This window comes from Buteo buteo, chromosome 5 (genome assembly GCF_964188355.1).
Source record: "Buteo buteo chromosome 5, bButBut1.hap1.1, whole genome shotgun sequence".
In the NCBI taxonomy this organism is placed as follows: Eukaryota; Metazoa; Chordata; class Aves; order Accipitriformes; family Accipitridae; genus Buteo; species Buteo buteo.
Genome location: NC_134175.1, coordinates 18128081 through 18154760, shown reverse-complemented (window position 1 = coordinate 18154760; position 26680 = coordinate 18128081). Strand labels below are relative to the sequence as shown.

At 36.3% G+C, this 26680-nt stretch overlaps 1 long non-coding RNA gene across 1 annotated transcript; it reads left to right on the top strand.

Moving 5' to 3' along the window:
- The first annotated feature begins 1764 nt into the window (after window positions 1–1764).
- Window positions 1765–6936, top strand: LOC142031611 (uncharacterized). The gene is made up of 3 exons (XR_012650580.1): window positions 1765–1792; window positions 6484–6671; window positions 6761–6936. It is a non-coding gene; the product is annotated as an uncharacterized LOC142031611 (long non-coding RNA).
- The last annotated feature ends 19744 nt before the right edge of the window (window positions 6937–26680 follow it).

The following is a 26680-nucleotide window of genomic DNA, read 5'->3' as shown; positions in this document are numbered from 1 at the left end:
CTTCCTGAATCACTGCAAGTGCATAAAAAATGGTGTTTCTCAAATGTCAAAAAATGCATTTTTTTTTCAACTCTGACATTCATCTCAGGAATGCTACTGATATTACATTGTGAAAGGGATATCTGAGTATATTTATGGAAAAAGGTAAATGTATTATAATATTGAATACTTATTCCATATAATATTAAATTTTATGAACTGCCTGAAGTATTAGTTTTAGAATGAACTAGAGCAGGACAATATATAACAGGTTTCCTTAATCTCTTTTTTTGTTGCATCTAGTGGTTGGGAAATTTGGGTTGCTAGTGGTTTTGTTTTAGTAATTGGGAAATTTAAAGATACTACACATGCTCAGAAGATATTTTCCTACTTCACAATAATGAAGGATGAATGAGTTCTCAACTGCTAAATCACAGCAGCCTTTATGTAGAAATCTGCTTTCTTCTAAGGTATCTTATTAATCTTTGATAGTATCTTTCCAGTGGGATAATATGTTGCTACTTCAATGGTTCCACAGAAGTACACGCCATGGAAAATAGAACTGTGTGACAATTTTACGTGCTTGAGGGTTGGCTTATAGCATTGCAATTCATTCTGAGAAAAGAACAGTGTGTAACTATAAATTGAGACCAAATTAATCCATGGGTCCTTTCTGTTGTACTTGGGTTTTGGTAAGAAAAATAATCTTTTACTAGATTACTGAAAGAAGTGAAAAAACAGACTATTTTCTCTGTAACTGTGAAATAGGTTTGCTCTGTGATCAAAAATGCTTACCCTGTTTGTTTCGGGGGTTTTTCCCCTCTATGCCTTGGATAAGGCAGAGAAGAAACAGCTGTGACCCTGTTTAGGATAGGGGTCACAGCCATGTAAAAACTATCTGTACACAGCCATGCAGAGTCAGCACTATTTCTATGCATTGCAAACAAGAAGTGTGTGCAGAAGTTGGGGAAAATGAATCACCAGGATTCTGAATAAATCTAGATGCTCAGTAATGTTGCAGTCCCTTGTAACAGGGCTTTTATGGATTGCTTTGCATGTGTGGACCTAAGTTTAGTCTCCATCTGAATTCAGAGTCCCAAAGTGCCTCATCAATCTTGCACTTTATGCAGGGAATATTGTAATCTTTGAGAGACAGCATGTCTAGCAGCTATAATGGACTACTTCAAAACATTTGTCACAGCATTTTTCTCTTCATTAAGAAAAATTTAGTAGTGTAGGGCTCTTGCATGATTGCAAGGGGAAGTCTTTTTTCTCTGGTCTGTTGTATATTTTATCCTAGCAATTTGCTGCAAAAGCTTCATATGAAGTATCTGCAAAGAGCATACCATTAAACAAAATGAAGCTTATAATTAAATAGAATTACTAAATCTATTTTTTCATAGTTTCTGTGGCTGGATGCAAAGACAGTGTTACCTTCTTTCAAAAGTTGCAGTGTGTCACTTAGAAAACAAACTTATTTGCGATACTGGTTTTGGCTGGGGTAGAGTTAATTTTCTTCATAGTAGCTGGTATGGGGCTGTTTTTTGGGTTTGTGCTGGAAACAGTGTTGATAACACAGGGATGTTTTTGTTACTGCTGAGCAGTGCTGACACAGAGCCAAGGTCTTTTCTGCTTCTCACCCCACCCCACCAGCGAGGAGGCCGGGGCTGCACAAGAAGTTGGGAGGGGACCCGGCTGGGACAGCTGACCCCAGCTGACCAGGGGGATATCCCAGACCATATGGCATCATGCTCAGTGTATAAAGCTGGGGGTGCTGCTGCTGGGGGATTGGCTGTGCATTGGTCAGTTGGTGGTGAGCAATTGTTTTCATTTGCATCACTTCTATTTCTTTGGTTTTATTTCTCTCTTGTTATTTTCCTTTTCATTAAAATGTTGTTGTTGTTGTTATTTTATTCAATTAATCAACTGTTCTAATATCAACACATGACTTTTCTCACTTTTACCCTTCCAATTCTTTTCCCCCTATCCTGCTGTGGGGTAGAGTGAGCAAGCAGCTGCGTGGTGCTTGGTTGCTGGCTGGGGTTAAACCATGACACTTGGAATTACCACTACTAACTTAGATTATTCATACTTGCTTATTTGACTGTAGACAAGCTATATTTTCAAACCAGCATTAACTGAAGTAATTGGAATGTCCACTGAAATACAACAGCAATTTTATGTGAACCTACAGTTATAAAAATTTTACTAGAATAATTTTAATAATGATCATTTGATACTTGTATAAAACTTCCTTTCTGCTTGGCAAGTAAAATAAACTGTGAAGAAGGTGTTTTCTCCAAATAAATCACTATAACCAAAGGCTGAAATCTTTGACACTTAAGCTATTAAATGTTCATTTGTTACCTGTGCTTATATTTAGGTTTGTGAAAACGTGTTTGTGACTATTTTTGGTCTGTAATTGCAAATGTAAAGAATCTCCTTTACAAAAAGAAAAATCCATTGTTTTTTAAAATTCTGCCTGCTATACAAAATTTCCTACTTCTGTCCATGGCAGATGAGCAATGAGCATCTCTTTCAGAAAGGAAGAATATTCAGCAATGACCTTCATCATTAGTTATCCATATCTGTTTGGCATTGCCAATTACCAAAAGAGAAATAATTTCCTGAGTGAAAGATAAGGTAAAATAAGTTTTAAATTTGCCCACTCACAACTCATTGAATGCGAGCTGCCTGCTTTACAAACACTAAAGTATCTAAGAAGGCAGTGAACACTTTCTTGCTGTTGAGACAGACTGATTCCAAGAAACCTGTAGTTGCTGTGGTGTAAAGCTCCTATCTGAGTTTCACTCCTGGTTTCCAAATAAGCATCAACAACACAATCTTCAAAAAAATTATGACAAGCCCTGCAAAATCCTTTTTGTAAAGGAAATTTGTGCTGCTAAGAGTTATCTGCTTTTGGTGCTGTCACTTTCAGATTTTCTTTCCCTTGAATTTGCAAGTCACAGAAGAGGTGACACCTTCAGAATCACAGGAGGAGTGATACTATTGCAGTTTTATAACTCTTTACTAGTGGCAGCAAAATCTTCTAAATGTAGAATAAATGGCTCTAATGGTTCTGTGGTGAAATGCAGAAAGTTTTTTCTTATTCTTCAGTGTAAAATAGAAACAAGAATTGTAAAATACACAGAAATAACATGGGATACTTGTTGGCATGTCACCAGGAGGAACTGGGTTTCTTTTCTGCTTTGTAGGCATTCCAAGAAAGTAGAGAAGTATCAGAGGATTAAGTTGCTTCTATAATTGCTTACCTATGTGAGACTGAATCCTGTAAGTTCATGAGATAGGTAAAGGTTCGAAAATCATTGCTATATTTAAAAATCAGTTTTGAATCCTGTTCAAAGTTTTAGAGAAATGTTTCCTCTAAATTCCATAATAAATAGTAAAAACAACAAACAAACAAAGACCCCAAGCAAAACCCAAAACAGCAACAACAACAAAGTAAAAAAGAAACCACAAAAACCCAACCAGCCAAAAATACCTCCAAAATATCCTCATTTGGGATGGAGGGGGGAAGATTGTTTTTTAATATGTACACTTCATAGTTCTCAGCATGTCTGGGGCTAAGTCTTTTCTCTAGATGGACTAATATTAACATATTATGTGCTTTCTCTTTTGTTAAACTGAATTTCATCATCAGCTTTCTAACAGAGCTGCCCAATGAGATGTCTTTAAAGGCCCTTTTGAATGTTCACAAGAGCCCTCCACCTCATACAGAGAGCTCATGTTGGCAGCTCCTTTTGAAATACTTGGGAATGAGTATGTGCTTTTTAGAGATGTGACAAAACAGCAACAAAACAACCCACAGTGACTGTATAGTGAGAGACCAACAGAATAGCATGGACATGAATTAGGAGAAAGAGCTAGTTTGTCAGGTGAACTAGAGCTTGATCTCATCTCTACTAGTTTTAGCTCATCTCTTTCCTGGAGAATAAAATGAATCCAAGCTTCTTGTGTGGTTTGTGTGTGTTGGGGTTTTTTTGGTTGGCTTTTTTTTGGGGGGGGGGGGGGGGGGGTGGTTTTTTTTTTCCTGGAGAATACAGTGTTGGGAACAAATCTATGGGAAGGGAAATGAGGAAAATATAAGTTGTTACTGGATGATGGAATATTTAGAATCACCAGAAGTAGAAGGGAAAGTTCAGTGTCAGCAAAAAAAGTATAATTTTATAACTTGTGGAAGAGAGAATAAGAAATCTATTTGATTTGAAATCACTTAACTAGTTCCATTGAAAGACTTTTATGTTTAAGGTGGGGTTGTACACTTGATAAGCACAGCACAGACATAAATTTCAAAGATTTCCCTTGTAGACTCAATCTGAGAAACTAGTTAAGGTTTCTATCTGAACCTCATTGCTAGAAAAGAGCTGCCTGGCTTTGGGATGTAAACTGTGGGAGTTTTATGTTTTAGTGCAGCTCCCTAAGCTTTGCTGAGAGCTTAGGACTACCAATCAACTAAGTTTGTGACCATTGACTTAATATGAGAGAGCTCTAGTATTTCCTGAATGTGGGAAAACAGTCAAAACAGCTCCAGGGTTCCCCTGTTGGGTAGCCCACAGTGGGTGTGGGCTCTGAAGTCTAAGCTTTGCAGGAGCACCCTGCATAGGGTAGCAAAGTCCAAGTTGTTGGCACTCTGCTTGCATACTCTTAGGAGGCATCAAAGGCTACATGCTTTTGCAATTTCTGATTACAATTTTTCTAGGTTATTTCCAAGCAGTTCTATCAAGAAACTTAGACCAGGGTTGCTGAGCCAGCAAGAAGAGCTGATCAACTGGAGCTTTTTTCTTTGGGTTTTTACTTTCTTTAAAAGCAGTAGAAAGAGGGACAGAAAAAGAGAATGGAAGCAGAGGGTATAATACATTAGTGAATTGTGGAAAACATAGCTGAATAAGATAAACAAGTTGCTTTCTGTAAATGACTAAAGTTCCTTTACAACCTTGAATAAGGGATTTGTTTAACACCTAGTCTCTGAAAAAGTCACATTTTATGTGACTTTATGTCAAGTTGAATGACCTGAATGGAACTTAAATAGCATAAACTGTGGAAGTCAAAATTCAGCTTTTTTTTTTTTGTCTTGAGCTGCATGTTCTCTCTTGTTTATGGACATTATGAGCACAGACTGTTCGTTGTGCTATACTGAGTGAGAGATGAGGAGATGAGGAATGAATGTGAAAGTGCACCAGTACTTAGTGATTTATTTTCATTTCTGATCCCCTTCATAGATTAAATACTTGTGACATTGAATATTTGAGTAGCTTTTAACACTTAGCTGGGTTTAAATCTGGTTTTGGGGATTAATTAAAAAAGGAAAGTTCTTTCCAGTTTGTTTTCAGAATTGGTATGTGTTTAAGTTTCTAGCTACAGTTGCTTTGGTTACCTCATTTCCAGTCCCTGATGTTTCTGTATCAGAATGTTTCCTAGTGTGTATATATATATTCATAGACCTGAAGATGAGGGCAATTGTATCCTTCCAGCACTTTTGGTTTTGAGGCATATAGAGAGCGTCATATTTGCCTTTGAGTCATGTACCAAGACATGTCATTAGTATTAATAACAAAACTGGCAACCAGGTCCTATTAGGAGAAAAGAGCAGCATCTGATTTTTCTAGCATGATCACTTAAAATATACCCAGATATAACTCTACATTGCTTTTTTAAACAGTCATTTATCTTTACTTTTAATTATCTGTAGTTATGGGGGCATTTTGTAAAAGTATACCATGCTAGTCTTCATAACCTTTCTTTAGTAAGACATTGGTGAGACCTTCATAGGCAATGGGGCTTTTGAGACAAAGCTTTTATTTTATTTCTATTTTACAGATTTTTATGCATATGAAAACTGTAGATTCTTATCTCTGTGCTGCTTGGCAAAAAGCATAATATAGGTGTGGGGTTTTTTAGCGACCATGTCCTGAAGTATGGCTTTCAATATCAGGTCACAGTACTTCACCTTGCTTAAAATGCATGCAATTAATATAGGGGGTTTTGCTGCCTTCTGTTGTAGTAGAGCTGATCCAAAACTCACTGGAATTAAGGCAATATTTTTTCATTGACTTAATTTGCTTAAGTATGGAATCAGAGTTACTTAAACTAGAACTTGAAGTAGTGAATCAGTCTGTGTTTTTCCAATCTTTCTGAATGTTACTAAATTTTACAGAATGGGAATTTTAAATGGTTTGTTGTCCTTATGGTAAAGTTCAATTGTTTTATGCCTTTATTTGGCTAGAACTATGTTTTTAGGCCATCAAATACCTTTTGATGAAAACCTGATTTTTAGCTTGAACTATGTAAAAATACAACTTTTGTGTGCATTTATCTGTTTTAAAATGAGGAAAACTGGCCTTTGCTTGCTTAAATAACTTGATAAACACATGAGAGAGCATTTGTGGATCTCTGTGTAACTTTGAGATTTCTAGTGTCAGGGCTGCAGTATGTCTGTAGGTCACGCCCAGCTCAAAAATCTTCCGTTCATTCACTCTCATGTAGATGGTAGAAGACATGAGGCAAATGGAAGCACAACTATGCAAGACAAAACCTTTTACCCCTTAAAATTGGGGCCCAAAAATACCACTGACAACCACAAAACTCATCTGAATGTCTCCGAAGCTGTCAACGATGCTGGGCCCTATTGCAGCTGTGATGCATGCGGTGCCTGCTCTTCTACTCCAGCCCAGGTGAGTACATGCTGAAACTTTAAAAAGCCCAGACAAAGATTGCCTATGTAAGAAATGTGTAGAACTGCCTCCTGTCTTTATGGTTTCAGAGCAAAGATGAAATGGGGGAGAAGAGACAAATGCTCCACACAACTTGGAAGCAAAACAGTGAGATGTGATATGGAGGAAACTGGTGTATGGAACATGGTTTCATTTATTCCAGCTACTCATTCAAGTCTTACTTAGTTTCCCCATTACTTGTAGCCCTATCAAAGATTCAACCTGGTTAATAAAATGTAAATGTAATACTAAACTTCTATCTGTTGCCTTTGTGCTGTTAATCACGGTTGGAAATAGCTGCAGACATGCAAGATGGGTGCAGTTACATCTGTCCACATAGCTCAATGTTACCATCATAGATGATGGAGTGCCTGACAGGATAGCTACCCACGTGGCAGTTCAGCTAGTAGAGTCTTGTTTTAATTTACACTACATAATTAATTTTGATTAATGCAGATACTGATTTCCAGGTATTATGCAGGTTCTGTATAAAAATAGGGTCTCTCTGACTTAAGTAGACTGCAATGCATAAATTTACACTTTGCGTTGAAAGGTAAACTAGCAGCAAGAGGGATGATACACCTATGGAAGCGAAGGCTCAGTGTTGCTCTCAGCACAGAAAGGTGAGACGGCAGCCTCACTGATAACTGCTAAAGTGTTTCTAATCTGATTAGAGTTTTGATCAACAACGGTTTGAGGCTGCCCTACTGTTCTCTTGAGTACAGGGAGACATGGCTGAATATTTCAGTTTTCTGAAAACAACAACTCTTTATTTTTCTTACATATTTTTGACAGAACAAGGTGGCTGTGCTCAATTTCCCAGTTAAATGGTAGAGGTTAAACACCTAATTCTTCCTTACTTTTATTTTGCATACTTTTTTTCTTTCATGACTTGGAATATGCAGATGCTGGAAGAAAAATCAATGATACAGAACAGGGGTGTTCTACTTAGAAATGATCTCTCTTTGTAAGATCTGCTGACTTCTGCTTTTGTGGTGCTTTCAGAAGCTTCCTCTTCTGTCTGCTGCTGTACCAAATCCGTGTCAAAATAGACAGGGTACAGGTTTATAGTCCCATTGACTTTGCTCTTTTAGAAGAAATCTTTACTCTGAAGACAAATTCTTGTCCCTACAATATCATTTAGATCAAGAAAGCCCTTTAATTTTTTTCCTGTTCCTGAGTCAGCAACTTGTTGCAACCTGTTTCTTGGACTCTTTCTTTGAAGGTCTTCCTGAATAGAAAGTCACAGCCTAAACAGTCAGAGGCTTATTTTAAAAGTAAATGTAAAGCAAATGCAATGCTGACTTTACCAATAGATAATTTCAGAAAAATAAATCTTTTTAGGTTTACCATTGAGCCAATAAGGAATAGCATTACCTCTACAGGTGAGCTCAACTATATAGTACTGACAAATCATATGGTCTTCCTGGATGTAAAAGTTATTACAAGGGATCTGTAGTCATATTTTCTCCTGTTCTGATAACCTATATTTTCTATTTTCCTACTTCATGAATTTATTTTAAGTTATGCCATCCTAAGGCACTTTTAATAATCTTCTTCCAGTATATGTTTATATGCTGTAGACCTTTATGGATGGTTATCAAGTCACAGTTTTCTGTCAGATATCCAAACAGGTTTTTTTCAGTTAAGTTCTTAATTAGCCTTTCCAAAATTTTCTTTGTTCTTTCATTATCTGAATCCAGTTTGCCTATGTCCTTCTGTTCATGATGTGCAAAGTAAAAAAAAACCAAAACAAAACAAACCCCCAAAAACCAGTCTAATAGCTGCAGGCTCACACAAGCTGCAAATGCTTTTCTTCATGTATTCTGACTGGTCCTGATCAGTGTCTTGAGTGTTGCTCAAGTTGCAAAGAGATGTTAAGTTTCTCCAGCCATGCTGGCAAAATCCTCTTCTGATTTCAGTTTTATCCTTTTCATCCAGTTACTTCAGCGTGCCTATGCTGCACCCTGAAGCACAGTGGAAGGATATACTAGATAATACAGCATCAGGAGATGTTTTCATGTTTGTGCCTTGGTCTGAATTAAGAGTGAACTTTCCTGGGGGCTCTTGCAATCAACCCTACTTGTTGTGTTTGGTTTTCAGTGTTGTGTTTTCGAAGTGCATGGATGAGACTTATTTCACATGAAACTAAATTGGGAGATGCACTCTGAATGTACTCTGCTGTTTAATTATCAGACTAGACAGGAGTTATTATAAAGTAAACCAAGATACTCAAAATGTGTATAATGTGGCTATCGGGTGTCTAGCTGGTACTAGAATATTTTGCTTCGCAGATCTGGTCTTTTTGGGTTCCGTTGTTGCTAAAGTAGACAATGCCATGTAGCTTAACTAGATCAGGGTCTAAAAAGCCTGACAGCATCAACATGACACGCTCTCTGGGTAAATAAGCTGTGCAGACTATATATATTTCTGTAAAATTTAGCATGTGAGTAGTTTGAAAATAAGTTTGAGATTCCTTATTGATCTTATCTATGGTATTATCAATAAAAGCAGAAACTTTATATAAATATATAAAAATATACTACCAAGATATGGTAAATTCTAGTGATATGAAAAACGCTGACTTGTTCATTCATAAAATATTTTTTAAAAATTTGTTATCTGTTTAGGTTCTAACTTTTGTTTCTACTTCTAAATACAAGTTTGTGCATGTGAATATTCTCAATAGATGGCAAATGTGCTTTTAGAAAAGACAGATATCATGCTTGTGCATGGAATAGTACTAGCTGAACCATGAAACAACACAATTATCTGACTCTACCTCTGAGTTAAGAATTGTGTGTAATTGAATGCCAATTCACTCAACACAAAATTGCAAAATAAGAGTACATGCAGATTTCATCTTTCTCAAATGTTAGAGAAGCCATTGGATATCTCAGTACTGTCATGTGGGGTAAAATATTTCTTAACGGAAGTAAAGACTCATCACAGTGACAAAATGTAACATGATTTATCAGTTTGACATCTGCCCAATGTTTTGCTTTGTGAAGCACTTAATTAGATCTGCTATTGCTGTAAATTTTCCATACAACAATATGTGTTATTTGTTCAAAGTACTTCACAAATTCATTAATGCATTCCATTCAGCTGGCTCTCTGTATCAGTCATAGTGGAGAAATCCATGACTTTGTCTAAAGTAATTATTTAGTTTAAAATAAATTTCACTGAACAAGTTGGGAACATACTTGCAAATAGAAATGCTTATAAATGATCTGTCAGGATGTGATGTGGAGCAGTGCTGGGCAAACCACAGAAGAGTCTTGTCTTTTGAAATTCCAATCTACAGCAGCCTCCTTAGCCTGAGACAGTACTGACTTTAGTCTTCTGCATCTGGTCTGAAATGCTAATTGATTGACCTTGATTGCATTATGCACTGGGAACAGAAATTTATTTGAAGGGATGGTAAAAGCTGTCTAAATTGACAGTTAGTCTTATGGTAGATGATAATCCTAAATGAAGGAATTCACTTTATAAGCAAGTTGTGATCTCTTCTTATACAAAAGGATATATAAATAGCAATATTGATATGCTGAATCACTTTATTTCTATGTAACATTAAGTAGGCATAAAATTCTAGAAAAATTAATTATCTTGACCTTTCTTAGTGTTTCTAAAAATTTCTTGACATATTTTACAATTAAGACTGCCTTTGAAATTTCTTTATTGAGGTTAGTTCAAGGTCTTTATACTTATGAGCCATAAATTAATGTGCATTAATTTTGATGTTAAAAATTACGACACAATTTTGTTTGGACCATAGGTGACTTCACTCCCATTTTTGGTGTAACATATAGCTAATTACATTGTAATGGTGCTGTCAAAAAAGAAACTAGATGTCCTATAGATCTTACTCTTCAGCAAAAGATAGTAGGAAGTTAATTTTTTTTTTTAGCCTTTGCTATTTTTTCTATGTAATTCTATCTGCTGCATAAAAAGCTTCCTTGACATTTGAAATGTGCTTCTGTTGTAGGTGTTGGTAGCATGTAATTGGACAAAATGCAGTGGTCCACCTGCCAATAGTAGGAATGTAGGTTTCACGTAGGAGAAACACAGTACCTTTTGGCCTAATAAAACCCTCCCCCGTGGTTTGGAAAGCACAGAAGGCTTAAACATGTAGAGGGTCTGGCAAGACTGTTTTTGCTAGTATTTATACAGGAAATCTGAAAAAAACCTAAAGAATTCCTAGTTAGCCTGGAGCTTGGAAGAAGACTTCATGTGCCCTGGTGTCCTGGTTTCAGTTGGGATAGAGTTAATTGTCTTCCTAGTAGCTGGTACAGTGCTATGTTTTGAGTTCAGTAGGAGAAGAATGTTGATAACACTGATGTTTTCTGTTGTTGCTAAGTAGTGTTTAGACTAAGTCAAGGATTTTTCAGCTTCTGATGCCCAGCCACTAAGAAGGCTGGAGGGGCACAAGAAGTTGGCACAGGACACAGCCAGGGCAGCTGACCCAAACTGGCCAACGGTGTATTCCATACCATGGGACGTCCCATCTAGTTTAGGAACTGGGAAGTGGGGGCGGGGAATCTCTGCTCAGGGACTAGCTGGGTGTCAGTCAGCAGGTGGTGAGCAATTGCCCTGCGCATCATTTGTACATTCTAATCCTTTTATTACTACTGTTGTCATTTTCTTAGTGTTATCATTATCATTATTAGTTTCTTCTTTTCTGTTCTATTAAACCATTCTTATCTCAACCCATGAGTTTTACTTCTTTTCCTGATTTTCTCCCCCATCCCACTGGGGGGGTGGAGTGAGTGAGCGGCTACATGGTGCTTAGTTGCTGGCTGGGGTTAAACCATGACACCTGGAAATAGTATCTCTTCTAATACATGTATTTTATTGCTGAAAAACAATAGGTTAGTATACCCACCAACCTTCACGAAAATGTGCATGATATATATAAATGCAGTTTAACTAAGCTGAAATGCCACCTGTATCTGGAAATTTAGAACTGTGATTATTCTGAGATTCATGCTATTAAAGCTTTTAAAAAGCTGTTTATTTTTCAGTAAGTCTTATAAAGACAGACATTATGTTTAAAAAGCATTGGTGACTATCTTTGTCTCATCTTCAATTTACTTCTCTTTCCTCCCCAATCCTAAAAAACACTAACTTAATGACATTCTCAGCAAGTAAAGGAAAAAAGCAGACTATTGGGTTAAAAATGAGAAAATTAGAATTTGAGGAAAGAAATATTACCGCTTGGCTGCAGCAGAAATTCAATATCAGTGACATTTTCCAAAAGAAAGCATATATTCAAAGAACTTGTCAGGGTTCATAGGAGTTGATATTAATTTGCAGAGAAAATTACTATTTTCAAAAGCTTCATTTTTTTATGAATGAAATTTCAAGCATTCAGTTCTCTGTCACGGTTTTTCACTATCCTGTATGGAAATGCTGGCAGGAAACATTTGCAGACTTTTTTACTGCAGTAGATCTTTTTACCAAAGATGTACTAGATTGTTATTTTAGCTTACTGGAAATATGTCTACTTGGATTGTATAAAATTTCATATAAAGAGTAACAAAACTTCCAGTTTATTTTAAGATTTGTCTTTGTCAGTACTACGTATCGTATCATGGTATAACATGAGGGTAAAGATCTAGTTTTTTAAATAACTTGAGTATGTTTTGCTCAAATTACACAAGAACATTGTGTTCGCTAAGATGAAGCAGAACAACCAAACCCAGCTAATGCTTGAGGTCTGTGCTGGTCACTTGCTCCTGGGTTCAGCCACAGTATGCTTCTGCATAGAATAATTTGTTTCTGTAGAAATGTAATTTCCCCCCAAAATAAGTATAGTAAATGGTTTATATGTGCTCAAACATGATTTGATGCTGAAGGAGAACAACCTAACAAATAGGTTATGAACCTTGTGAGAGTAGAAAATGTTCTAGTGCAGTGGGGATACTGCAAATCAAGTGTGACATGACCACAGCAATTTAGCTTCACAGTCAAAATAATTACCTATGAAATCTCTCACTTTACTAGGAAATAAAGGAAACAAGATGTGAATCCTTTTTAATAAAAGGGAGGACAGTCAATTTACAGTCAGGATTTCCAAGAGTGAATAATAACTTGAAGTGTTCTATAGTGGATGAGAAATAAGTCTGAAATAATTATCTACCAAGAATCAGACTTCTTTCACATTTCTCAGGTTGTATATTGAAAACTAAACATGCCCCAAGTTGTTACTTGTTAATGAAAATCTTTGCTCAATTCCTTGCAACTTATTGTGTTTAGTCCTCTCAAACTTACTGCATAGTACCAACAAGAGCCTACAACATTCATTAAAATTTTTTATCTCATGTAATGAACCTGCTAAATGTATTTTTGTCATCTAGATCTTTCAAGCAGCTCTTCAGATTTCTGAGTCAATGTCCTGGTTTCAGCTGGGATAGAGTTAACTGTCTTCCTAGTAGCTGGTACAGTGCTAAGTTTTGAGTTCAGTATGTGAAGAATGTTGATAATACTGATGTTTTCAGTTGTTGCTCAGTAGTGTTTAGACTAAAGTCAAGGATTTTTCAGCTTCTCATGCCCAGCCAGGGCACCTGACCCAAACTGGCCAACAGGGTATTCCATACCATGGGACGTCCCATCTAGTTTAGGAACTGGGAAGGGGGGGGACGGGGAATCACCACTGGGGGACTGGCTGGGTGTCGGTCAGTGGGTGGTGAGCAATTGCCCTGCGCATCATTTGTACATTTCAATCCTTTTATTACTACTGTTGTCATTTTATTAGTGTTATCGTTATCATTATTAGTTTCTTCTTTTCTGTTCTATTAAACTGTTCTTATCTCAACCTACGAGTTTTACTTCTTTTCCCGATTTTCTCCCCCATCCCACTGGATGGGCGGGGCGTGAGTGAGCGGCTGCGTGGTGCTTAGTTGCTGGCTGGGGTTAAACCATGACAGTCAATGTATACCAAACTTTTTGATGACTAAAAAAACCAAAGAAAAACTTAGAGGAATCATTGCCCAAGAGATATTTAGTAGAATAAATGGCAATCTGGGATGTCAAAGGCAGATACTAACTAACATGCCATTAAAAATTCTTTGAAAACAAATGCAGTTGGAAGTGCAAATGAGTACTTACAAATGAGATTATTTTTTTTAAGGGTAGTTAAGTAGTCAAAGATGCAAATAAGAACCTGACTAATTTGATATCGGAGTTGAATTTTTTGAAAATCCTATTTTCTGCCTATTTGCATCTTTGTCACTAAAGAAGTCTACTGTTCAAAATCAGACATTGCCCACTTACTGAAAATTCCCATTGTATTTACAGAAGTGTAATGGAAGTAGGGAGAGAAAAATTTCAGTATCCTTCCTGCCTTGAGATAATTTTCCTCAAAATTATTGTAATTATAAAAACTAATGTTATGCATTCTGTAGGAGAGAGAAATTTCTGTCATCTCTAGGGAGCAATAAATTATGTACATGTCATAATTAGCAACATTAGGATGTTGCATTATTTATAAGGATAGAAACATTTCCAATAACTTGACAGCCAGGTGTTGTATGTGATGGTAGATATAAATAGAGTTATATAATTGTTAAATCCCCAAGGGAAGGTCGTGACTCACACTGAATCAATTTGGAGGAGTTAATTGCTGCAAATATTTGCCAATTAAAGGAAAATGTTCAATCATAAAATAATTCATAATTAAGGTAATATTTTCATATGAAAGATGATGAAAAGCTAGTTAGCAGTTTATAACAAAGATCACCTGATAAATACACGATAACCACGCTTCCTTTCAAATCAGCTTTGTATTAGATGGTGCTTGTAGGCTGGATATTTGGGTACTAATTTAGGAGGATGTTTTCTGTTTACTTGGATTATGAAATTTCTATGAAACCTGATTAGTTCAAATATTTTGGTTACTTCAAGTTGATCTGAGAGGAGTTTTTAATCAAACTCCAGCTGCAGCAAGGAATGGGATACCAGGAGAAGCTGCTTCTGATTCTGAATTATTACAGAACCATGAAACCCAGTCAGTTGTATTTGTAACAAACATTGTTTTTCTCCGTTTTTACTATTACCTTTACCTTCTGAAGTTGGAGTAGTGTCAGACATGAAGTGGCAGCTTTGACCCACCATATGTAAATGAAACTCAGTAGTTTACCAGATTGACCTACCTCTACCTAATACACAGAGAATTTCCTATATATGGGGGTTTTTGTTTTGTAATGTGTTTGTGCTAGTTCTAAAGTACTCCTAAAATTTTCATTATATGTTACTGTAATTATTGTAATTGCTTGTGCATTATTTGTAAGATAAGATAAAACTTAATCTTCCCAGTAAAAATCCTTTCATGAAGGAAGACAAAATGGTAAATAAAATGAACTCAAGTTCATTCTCAATGGTGCTTTAAAATTGGGCAGGCTAAAGAGAAATGTGTGTGTGTCTGTATACATATAGATATATATATATATAAACCACATGCAAGTAGTTAAAGTTGAGGTAAGAAGTCAAATGAATATGAGTTGACATTCATACAACAGTATGCTTATTAGTGCTGTTTAAGATAATTGTATTACCTTTGACTATTGGAAAGTACAGTTCAGTTTTGAAGATATGTTTTTAAAGAGGTGATACTTAAACCTAAAGTACACATAAATGATTATTAAACAAGATGGGAGACTGACATTTTTGCCACAGCTTGTACAGGCTGCCCTAAACCAAGAACTTGCTGTGTATTAAAACTTACTACTTTGGAGTAAAGAGAAAAGAATATAATCTTTCCAAACAGAAATACCCTTGTGATACCTGCAAGTATAAAGCTATTTTACAAGCTGAGTCTTTGTGTTATTAAGACTTTTTCTGAAGCAATTTGATTTTGGCTTGGAGGAAGTTAACCCTTTCCTTCCTTTTCTGGCAAAATGAACAAGCAAATTCCTTCACTTCTAAATTCATCAAGGGAGACAGACCAAGGTAGTATTACAACAAGATTTCAATGTGTCTTGCTAGTAGTGTGATGATGATGCTACACAAATGGGAAAGCAGGAAGCAAAGGAAAGGGGAGAGGTTGGGTACAAATGTAATTACTTTTCCCTGGGACTACTCATACTTGATTACCCGTAGTACTATAGACCATAAATGATTTCTTTGCAGAGCATTTGATAGGCAATTTTTAAATCAATAAAATGATACAAAGGCCTCTGCAACTGAAACTGCAATCATACCTTGTACTACTGTAAAATAATGTAGGCAAGGAATATTTTTGTCTGAAGAGTCTGCTAAGTTATTTTTATAACATTTCACGCTCATAGCATAGTCTTAATATCTGTTTTGTTGTTCCTGAGTTATTTAAGCTTCTATGTTAGGGAGTTCCTCCATGTCCTATTATTTCAAGACTATTTGCATGCAGGGTTCATCAGTGCTGTGTTAGCTGTGGTTGATACTGGGAGGCATTCAACCAGCACCAAATATGCTTTAGGCTCGTTTTAGCCAAAACGCTTACCTGTAATAATCCATCTGATCTTTACAGGAGCCTGTTGAACGTTTGAGCAGTCAAATTTGAGGATATAGTTTAATTCTTGGTGGTTGCAGTATCTTAAAGATTTGAGACCTGGAGCTTCATCCTCTTTATTGATTCTGTCAAGAATCACTTTTCACCATGCTTTTGGGAGCACTCTGTATGGAATAAAAATAGATGGTGTCATTTTTGCAGCTGTAAAATCAACAGCTCAGTAGACTCAAAAGAAGAAACAATTTTGATATGTTTTTCCTTCAAAATGTTAGCCTTTTATCTGAAATATCATATCTCATGCCTTCACTATCATAGGAGTAAAACAAAAGTTCAGCCTGTTTTCTGTTTACTGAAACATGTAAATAAATAGACTTTGGGGGAGCAGCAGAAATTAATATAGTCAATATGCATCTGTAGGTAGGTGTACTTCTCTGCTAGTTAACAGAAGTCGTCACTTCAAAATAGTCATTTGCAAGGACAACAGAATCAAATAATGTTTGCCAGTTGTGACTGTCTGACATCACTGTTAACCCAGCTTGGAGCGACAATAACAGCTCTGGAAAAGCCCATATCTTCTAATATTCAGCATATTTTAGGGCATGTATTCCAGATGGGTGCACACGCAAAATCTCAGGATGTTTCTGTAAAGCTGGCATCTGCATTGCTAGTGACTACTGTCATCTGCCAAAGCTATGCTTTGTTCTTTCCAACACTGGTGCTTGTGGTGGAGGGCTGAGATTTTTTTTTTTTTTTTTTTTTTTTTTTTTTTTTTTTTTTAGGGCCATAACTTTCTTGCTCTTTGTGCTTTCTTTATCTTTGGAAAGATAATTGGTATGTGCTATTTCTGAACTCAGAAATCAGAATGTAATATGCTTTCAGTTTTATATGAGGGAGTGACATGAAAGTCTTACAGCACCTGTAATGTTGTTGCTCTTGATCTCGAGCCACTGACCTAGATTATGTGACTGAAGTAGGCAAAAAGATTCAGTTTCTTGCCAGCCAGCCCATAGTGCATGAAACCCAGTTAGCTGGTTCACTAAAATGAAAAAAAATCTTGAAGTAAAAGGAGGGGAGATGTGCAGCTTTAAAATTAAAAAAATAAAATTCAGGTATGACTGTTAAAAAAAAGAAAAGGCAAAGAAAATATAAGTTGAGCAATTTAAATTTTCTCTTTCAACAAAATCTATTCATGCCTCTACCTAGGATTGTTCAGAAGATCCTATTTAAACAATCTATATTCTTAAAAATATAGAAATACTTTTACATTCTTTCTATACGTTTTTACAGATTATGGTCTCTATACACAAATTCTTTTACCATATTTTTTATAGTTAATTCATTGACTTCTAATTCTCTTTGGTCATTCTATATCTCCCACTTCTGTTACGAATATTTTTCCTGCTTTTGTTGAATCTACAAATAGTTTTCATAGACTCCATTAAAATACTGCTAAGCTTTACATGCAGTCAAGGTTTAAAGACACCACTTAAGCTTATTTGTAAACATGTCACATCACTACAGTAATGAATTTTGAAGTAGAGGCTGGCAACCAGGCAAGATTTCTTCAACAATTTGTTCCGGTCATGAACTGCCATATAAATACCAGGGGTCCCCTGAAAAGCCCTTGGTGAAACAAAATTAATTTTTTTTTTTTCGTTACCATCTTAGGTACATGCATCTGAGATGGATCCTTCTGTGGTCTTTGCATTTGTTTAAAGTTCACATTGAAAAGTATCAGCATGTGCCTGTTACTAAAATATCAAATTGTACGTTTGTTCACGGCCATGCATGTTACATTTCATTGTAGTTGTTATTAAGGTGTCATAGTCTGTAAGCAGCCAATCAGGTGTTGATTAGCAGATAGAGTTGATGCAGTCCATTAAAAATGAGAATAGAAATGTCTGCAGAGGCAGTGATGGGCAGGTTTTCCTTACAGAACAACAGTGTGAAATAAAACGTCTCTCCCAGGATTACTGTTTGCCTTCCTAGGAATGGAAATGAAGATATGAAAGCTGCTGGGCTGTACTCTATACAAGGTGCATTCATGGAAAAAATGGGTTGTGTGGAGAGAGATGAAGCAAGCTTATAATTGCTAGGTTATTAGCCTAGTAAAGAGCAACCTGCCTTTTGGCCCTTGTGATTGACTTATGGTCAGGAGAGAAGAGGGCTGCACTCTGGGTGTTTATCTGCAGCAGAATTCTCCTCTGGGTTGGCTGTAGTCCTGCTGTCTTGTCAGCAGCTGGCAGACACGGTGTAATGAATTTTGCATCTTTGACAACTTCTGGATTCAATTCAGAAAAATATGAAAATGAACCGTGTTTTTCTAGCAGATGAAGACTGAAATGAACTGTTATCATTAAGCATCTTTAATAATAAACAAGGAAAAACACCTCTGTCTAAATATAGCACAAGTCTATGCATGCCACTGTTTACTCTGTAGCCTGAATGCTCTGTTTGTTCATTCTTTTTCTTAGTCTTCAATGCAGAAGGGCTTCCTCCAGGAGATCCTTGTGTCTATTATTTAACTTTGGCTCTAGATAACAAGTTATCTTCAATACATAGAGTAGCTTAACTCATTGAGCTATTCTGGTTGTGGAGTTTGTACCTTTCTGAGTCTTGTCGTTGGTCCCTACTGATTTTGCAGTTTCAGGGGAAAGTGTTTCTCTGAGTGATGGGCATATTGAGCTGCTGCATTTTGGTAGCCCTGAGGGGTAGACTGAGCAGTTGTATTTTCATCTCTCTGCCCTACCATTATCTTGTTATGCAGCACTGTTTGCTACTTCTAAGTATTACAGGGAGACTGATAGCTACCAAATCTTGCATCCCAGGCTGGTGTTCACAGGAAGGACTAATTCATGACACTAGGCAGAAATTTGGTGTATTGGCAGCCAGAGTAATCCAACCTGTTAGCTGTTACATTTCTGACCACTATACTCCCCAGTTCCTGCTTCGTGATGCCACACCACCTCTGTGTTGGTGTTTAGTAGTGCTGCACCCCTGGGACTGCCTGCCAGGTCCTCCTTCCTGAACCGTGTCTGAGGCTGTTACTGTAAATTTTTATTCCAGGAAACATTGCTCTATGCTCTAGCTACTTCTTGTCAAGGTCATACAACTTATTTCCTAATTTAAGGTGTAAAGAATAGCTCTAGCATTGATCTGGGGGAAGAAATACTGTTACTGGTGTTTTTGTTATCCAGATTTTGTCTGACTGCTCAGTTGCTGTGTCTTTTTGTTGCCTTTCTGTTGTCTGACCACATTATGTCCCATTTCGTATCTGGTTGACATGATTTTTTTTGTTTGTTTTGTTTTGTAGTTAAACAAAACTTTAGTGAGTATAGTACAGAGATACCATTTATCTAAATAGAAATCATGAAATTCCATAATTCCTGTGTGGCTTTTAAAAAGTTGACTATACAGCCTTGCTTTAACAAATTAGTCTGCCTAAAACTATTTTCACCGCAAGTCCTTTATGTGGATTAGAGATTATTGATGCTTTATTTCCTGTGTGCAATAAATATAATGTGTTATTCTGTTAATAAGATCTAGGTGGTCTTTGTAGAATATACACTTTTATGCTCTTAAGCCTTACAAGATTTCTCCTCTGGAGTATCTAACATGTCAGGAATGCTTAAATCATGTGACTCATGCAGTTTGTGCCTCGGTTTCCTATATTGCTAACTTTATCAATAATATAGGCTATACTTCTAAATATTCTGATTTCTGATTCTTTACTCCATTCACCTAGATTTGTCTAAACAGCAATGCTTGTGCCACAACAAGAGATATTGTTTCCCAAGTCAACAGGTTTTTTTCAACTGTACTCAGTAATGTTACATGTTCTCTAAATAGTCTGATTAACTTTGAAGGCAGACAGGACTTTATGCGGAGAAACATGAGGTTTTTTAGTGTGCTTTTTAAGTACTTCTTTTTGTCCCTGCTACCTCATTTGCAGCCATAGTCGTAGAGTTATTGTCATGCCCCCAACAAAGGAGCAAATGCAAAGCAGGCACGTCACATGATTCTTGGCAATGCAAACACGCCAGGGAGTAATTGTGCCAGTTACAGCCTTTGCAGGAATGTCACCATAAGAGAAAGGACCAATAGTTTCTTGGTGGTACTTCAAAATATAAATATGTTTTCCTGTGTCTCAGTTATGGGCTTATGGAACAGCATTTTAAGTTACTTAAGTAATTGTTAACTCAGTTGCTAGAAGATGGAATCTGTTAGATCACACCATGAAATCTTTTTAATAATATTCAAAGAGACTATGGAAAAATCCTGAGGTTACCAGTAATTTTTTATCAAGAGGAGCTGGCAAAGATTTAAGCAAGTTCTATAGTATAAAGATGGTCAATGAAAAGCAACAGTTCCTGTTAAAGGGCATTGATGTTATGAAGGTTCCAGAATAAACTGCATTAGTATAACAGACATGTTTACATTGAGGAATTTATTTTGATTTTGGCTCAGAACACAATAAGCTTAAAACTTATTTTTTTAGTGGAAGTTACTGTCTTTGTGAAATATTTTTGTATTTAGTTGTGGACCAGAAACAGTAAAGGTACAGCTGTAACTGGTTGGACTTTTATTAGCTTCATGCTTCCTGGGGACTTCATCGGTTGAGAGTAATCAATTTTATGTGAAATGCTGGCTTCACTGACCTCAGTGAGTATGTAGTTTTATCCCATCTTTAGAACAAGACTCTCCTTTGACAAGAGTGAAAAGCAATGATGAAATCCAAGACCAACCATAGCACATAGTTTTCTATGCTCTCCCTGTCAGACAAACATAAACATTTTTTTTGTCTAAAGGACTGTTAATTTGGCACCATTTGGAGTCCAGAATTAATCTTAATTATACAGTGTAAATCTAGGTAGCTCCACTGAAATCAGTTAAGTAATTTTGAGACAAATGTGAATTGAAGCTTACATTTTGAATACATATTAATAAGGGTTTACATTTCTTTAAACGTTTAATTAATAGTAATTCTTGGATTTCTTCAAGAAGCATTATAAACCAATAAATGACAGTGTTATGGTTGAATCGAATTTGAACCATGCTGTAAGGGATCAAAATGTACAAGATTCCCTGTATCTAAAAAAAGTTTTGTACATCAGTGTTGTGCAATTAGGATATATATGTTTCAGTGTTTATGGCTCCAGATTAGACTTCAGTGATATCTAATGATAGACTAGTTCTCTCAAACACATGCTGAATTAGAATTATTTTGATATTTTAACAAAATTAATAGGCTTGAAGGTTGTAGATTCTAGTGCTATCTGTCAAACTATTCATTAAATTCCTATACTTTTTGAATCAAGCCTGAGAGTTTAGCTTTAGCTATCAAAATCCTTTTTAAAATCCATCATGATTCATTTTCCGGTACAGTGTTAGGCTGTGGTTGCTACGGTTTCATTGCTATTCTGTCACCAACTTTTCCATTTCAACATGGATAGATCTTTCAAGACTAGAAAAAATATCTTCTGTTTCCATGCAGATTATTTATCTTGGCTGCAAGACCAAAGTGCAAGAAAAGAAAGCTTCCAATTATTTAAGTGGAAGATTTGCCTATTCTTAACTGTTATGAATAAGTATAGCAGCTGCTCTTTTTGTTTGGCACTCTGGGGGAGAAGAGTGTAGAGTTATGATTTTGCTTTATATGTAGTCTGCACTTTAATGATTTAAATAGGTTAGATAAAATATTAATTTAATTATACACTGCACATATGCACAGAATTAGTATGTTATTCCTGTTTACTAGCACTGCATGAGTGAAATAGCTCTTTCAATCTAAATTTTGGGGTTTATGGTTATTAATATCACTGTATCACTATGTGTTCTCTTAGGTATGATAATAGGAATAAGACTGCTATGAGAAGGATATTATTCAGTATGTGATCCCCTTATAAGTTCCAGTAAAAATAATCTTTATAGTAGGCAAAGAGTAACAGTCATGGAAAACTGCTGTGAGAAGTACTTAATTGTGCAAAATACTCTAACAGGGGTAAGGCTGCGTACAGAATGAAGTCTAATGTTTCTTTCCACTTGCGCCAGACAGGGCATGTAAGCAACCTGATACATAGCAGCTGGGGAGTGGGGAGAGAGCATATTCGTTTTGCTTAATCTACTAGAAGGGCTAGAAACTGCAGGACTGCATTCAGACTCCCCGACTTGACACCTCTTCCCTCAGTGGTGCCAAGGCTGACCAAGATGCTGCCTCACTCCCAGACTCTGATGTTTGCCTATACTTTGAAATGAGCCTTATCTCAGTTCTGCAGCTGATGGAATGCTCCTTGAAGTCGTTGATCTGTTTCTTTTGAATTCAGTGGACACCAGATTGAGATCATAAAAAAGATTAAATAATGAAAAATAGTCTGATGATAAATGAGAATCCCCAGTCTCTGGATTATTGAGGACTCAAATCAGTGGGCAAACTACAATAGCACTCAGTGAACATTATTTCTCTTCTTGCTTTAAAACCAGAACCAATTTACTACCTATACATTCAACATTTGACATGATGAAATCTAGTTAGTCGACTAGATTTGAAGGGAGGCTTAGTTTCATATTTTTTACCTAAGCCTGTGTTTGTGACCTGGATCAAGCATTTCAAATTTTGCTTCAGCTTTTGTATCTGCAAAATGATGAAATACTTTGCTGGCATATTCTTACTGTGTTTAGCTAAAACTGTTGGAGGGCTGGAAGCATGGACCCTTTTCTAAGTGACAGGGGGCCTACAGGGGTACATACTTGGTAACTTTCATAGAGTGAGCGATCAGTCTAAACAGTCCATCGTTGCAGAGGAGAATGCATCAGTGGAGAAACAACAATAGGTAAAAAGAGAGAATCCATCCAGGGCAAACTGAATTCTAGATCAAATGTTTTCCAATTAGACTGTTTTGGAGGCTTGGAAATAAAGTAGAAAAGCAAAGAACAGAATTTGCCATAAGTATCAAAAGAATTAAAAGCTCTGGATGTAGACTCTGACTGGCATGATAAAAAAGAAAAATTATGAAAGACATGTCTATAGAATTCACTAGCTGTAAATGTCCGAAATGGCAAATTTCATATTGGCAACATAAAAATAACTTGTAAGTCAGCTCTGGAAGCTCTTAAACTAAAAAGGAATTCTTTGATCTAAAAGTTTTGGGTTTGTTGGGTTTTGGTTTTTTGTTTTTTGGTTTTTTCCCCTAAGAATGTAGGGAATGGCAAGAAAATGGGTCTCTGGTGAAAAAAAGAGTTGGCTTTTTTTAATTGCAAGTCAGCAGAAGAAGGAAATTAACCCACATGGACCAAAAGTATGCTTTCCAATGCATTATGTTATTTTTGTCAGGTTTGCAGACTTTTTAATATACAGCATAGCAGGCAGTTCACAACTATGCCTCTCCTGAACATTCTGTTAGAGAAATTGGTATCAGACTAAAAGCAGAAGGCTGGATTTTTGCCATGGTTACCATCTGAACTTATTCTAAAATTGTTAACAGGCTTTTGATTTGGAATGTCTCATTTTTCTTCTTTCATTTCAATAGTTAATGCAGCTGTCCCTGATTGTGGCTGTTGCTTCTGATAATAGCTCTTAGATTCTAGGCTGATTTTAAAAGAAACTGCATAATTTCCTTCACTTGGAGCCCTAATGTGGGACACAATTGTTTGCCATAAAGGCATAGTGTAGAATATTACTGTGACAGGACTTTGGAAGAATTTAAATGTAATAACTGCAAATTAAAATTGTAAAACTAAACTGCAAAATCTTCTCCATTATGGTTACTTTGTCCTGTGTTTTCTAGCTGAAGAGCTTGTATGACTAATTATAAATTGTAGACCTGCATACATAAGATTTACAATACTTTAGTCCTGTTATATAAGGTAATTGAGTTCACCTTTCCATTCATAAGTTATTGTCTAAAAGTGTTCGAGTTTGAAGGTTTACAAAAGCCAATAAAAAGACAGCTTACTGATGTGTACTTCATAAAGTATTTTTGAATAAGATGAGGAAAAAAGAATTTAAAGCCTTCTAGCTGCTAATATGCAGTGAGTTCTCCTATTTTTCACTTTGTCTGACATGTTTATGTATGTACATACAACCTACCAAAAAAAAAAAAGGAATTATAGAATAAATTAAACATTAGGAAGAAACAATTAAACCAGGTAGGATTGAAGGTATGTAGTAGGAATTGTTCATGCCAGCCAACCAAAAGTAAACCCAAACAATTCTTGAAAAAATAATATGTAAGTCTTGGAAGCATAATGTCTTTGCTTTCACAACAGAGAATAACACAAGTGGACATAGACAAGAAAACAAATTATTTGGACATGTCTTGGTTATTAAGGGTCATTGGACACTGTTTCAACTGTGCCTCAAGGCAATAAAGGAGAGCATGATTCATGTGTAGAAAATATAACTCCATAAAAATTTTACAGGAACCTTTGCTCTTAACCCCCATTTGAAAGAAATGTAATGGTCTCTGAAAGAGGGGGAAAAGAATATAATTTGCTTTGGGTTTTTTTGCAGGGCTTTTATAAATGCATTAATTAATAAATTGTAATACCAGTTCTGAAGTCAGTTTTTGTACATGAAGACATTTCTAGATATGCGGCATAAGAATGGCATACTGAAATAACTCAGAGGCTTGAATTGCATGACCTGATATAGGCATATGTTTGAAGAAAAATGTTTTATTTTATGTATTTGTCTTTCAGTCTGTGTCTCAAGCAGTCTTAATAGAGAGGAACAGTGAGTATGATAATTCTGTAAAAGAGCAACCTTCTGTGGCAATTTTCTGTTGGGTGACATACGTGACACCAGGCTTACCCACCAAAATTGACAGGGGCCATAATGCTATCTCCACAGTTATGTTGGGGGGTAGGGTGGGGGAGAAATTCCAACTGTTTACTATTTCCTGCCTTCTGAAAGCTCTGTAATTATATTTTAAATATCTGGGATGGAGAATGACAGAGTCCAGGGTTACTTCTGACAGCTAGACATGGAGTCTGCAGACATTAACAGCTGATAATTTTTCCTTTGACATTCATGTTTAGGCTGAACATAAATCTTAAAAAATGCCAAATGTAATTAAAAATTTAATTCTGTTTATATTAGCTGTCTATGTTGAGTATGGGAATAGTTGAGATTACTGGCAAAGGCTAGGGAAGTTTATAGTGCCAAGAACAGCTGGTGAACACTGAAGAGAGTGGAAAAGGCCAACAAACACTGCTGGTCACAAAGGTCCACTAAATATCAGGACTACAAATGGCTGCAGTGGGAGGAGAACTGGGTTATGCTCTGTCCAAGGAGCAAGTGCTGTCAGCAGGAACATGTGTGAGTTGTATGAATGGGAAGCGTCCAAAGGGTTTTCAGAATGTCCTAAAGCCTTTCAGTACTGTGTCATTAATCCAGAAGACAAACCCCTAAATTAGGGAAGTTTATCACTAATAAAACTAAAGTGTATCTTAGTGAAGAGAGCAGAAAACTGCCTGCATAGGACTACCAAGATGTTCTCATTTTGCTTAGTGCTGTGCCTTGCAAAAAAATTTCTGTAGCCAGCTTGCATATCTTTGGAAGTTCATGTCAGGGGTGAACAAGGTGAAATTAAATCCTTTTCTTTGAATCAAACAGTAAGTATAAACAAGAAATTAGTAAGCTGTACATACTATTATTTACTCAGTGTTCTGAGAGAAAATCTGATAATAAATCCCATTAAATGGCGTGATATACCAATAATATATTAGGATAGTTTAATCTGAAATTCTCTTGGCATCAGTACTCTTGAGTATATGTATTTCTGTATCATGCAAATAGTTTTCCTTCAGAGCACAGGTTGGATTAGTATCTGCTGTTCAAATTGTCATATTGGACCAACTTTCCATGATACTTTCACACTGAAAAGTTTTGATAGCTGGGTTTTAGTCCAGGTTTATCAGTCACATTCTTGAACCTTTGAAGGAACATGAAACTAGCATTCATCCTAAGTGGTTAACAGAAACTGATTAGTGAGTTGATACAGCTCCAATTATCTTTGGTTAGATGGACTAAAGTGCCTTAAACATATTCTTAATAGAACAAGCAGAACTTTCAGAATTCCAAAATGCAGGTGTCTTTAAGTGTCAGTGTAAGAAAGGACAAATAAATCCCACTCAAAATGCATGCCTTGGACAATTCTAAACTGACCCTTCACCATCTAATGTCTGAAATGCCTGTGCCTGTCTTTAGCTCTGCAATTTAATGGGGTAAGGCTGTATAACAATATTTATCTGTCTGGATATTTTTGTTGCATGTCTTTTGCGACAGAATTTTAAAGGATTTGCATTAGCTGCGCATTTCAGACCCTTGTCTACCCTGTGACCAATTGCCCTGAAGTGGTCATGAAACACAAGTGAGTCTGGATAGTCTGGGCATTTTCCATCCCTTTGCTTTGTTACAGGTGTCAGAAATGACCAGACGTTCAGTCTTTTCCTGCATGCAGGGAGACTTTACTTTTGAGAT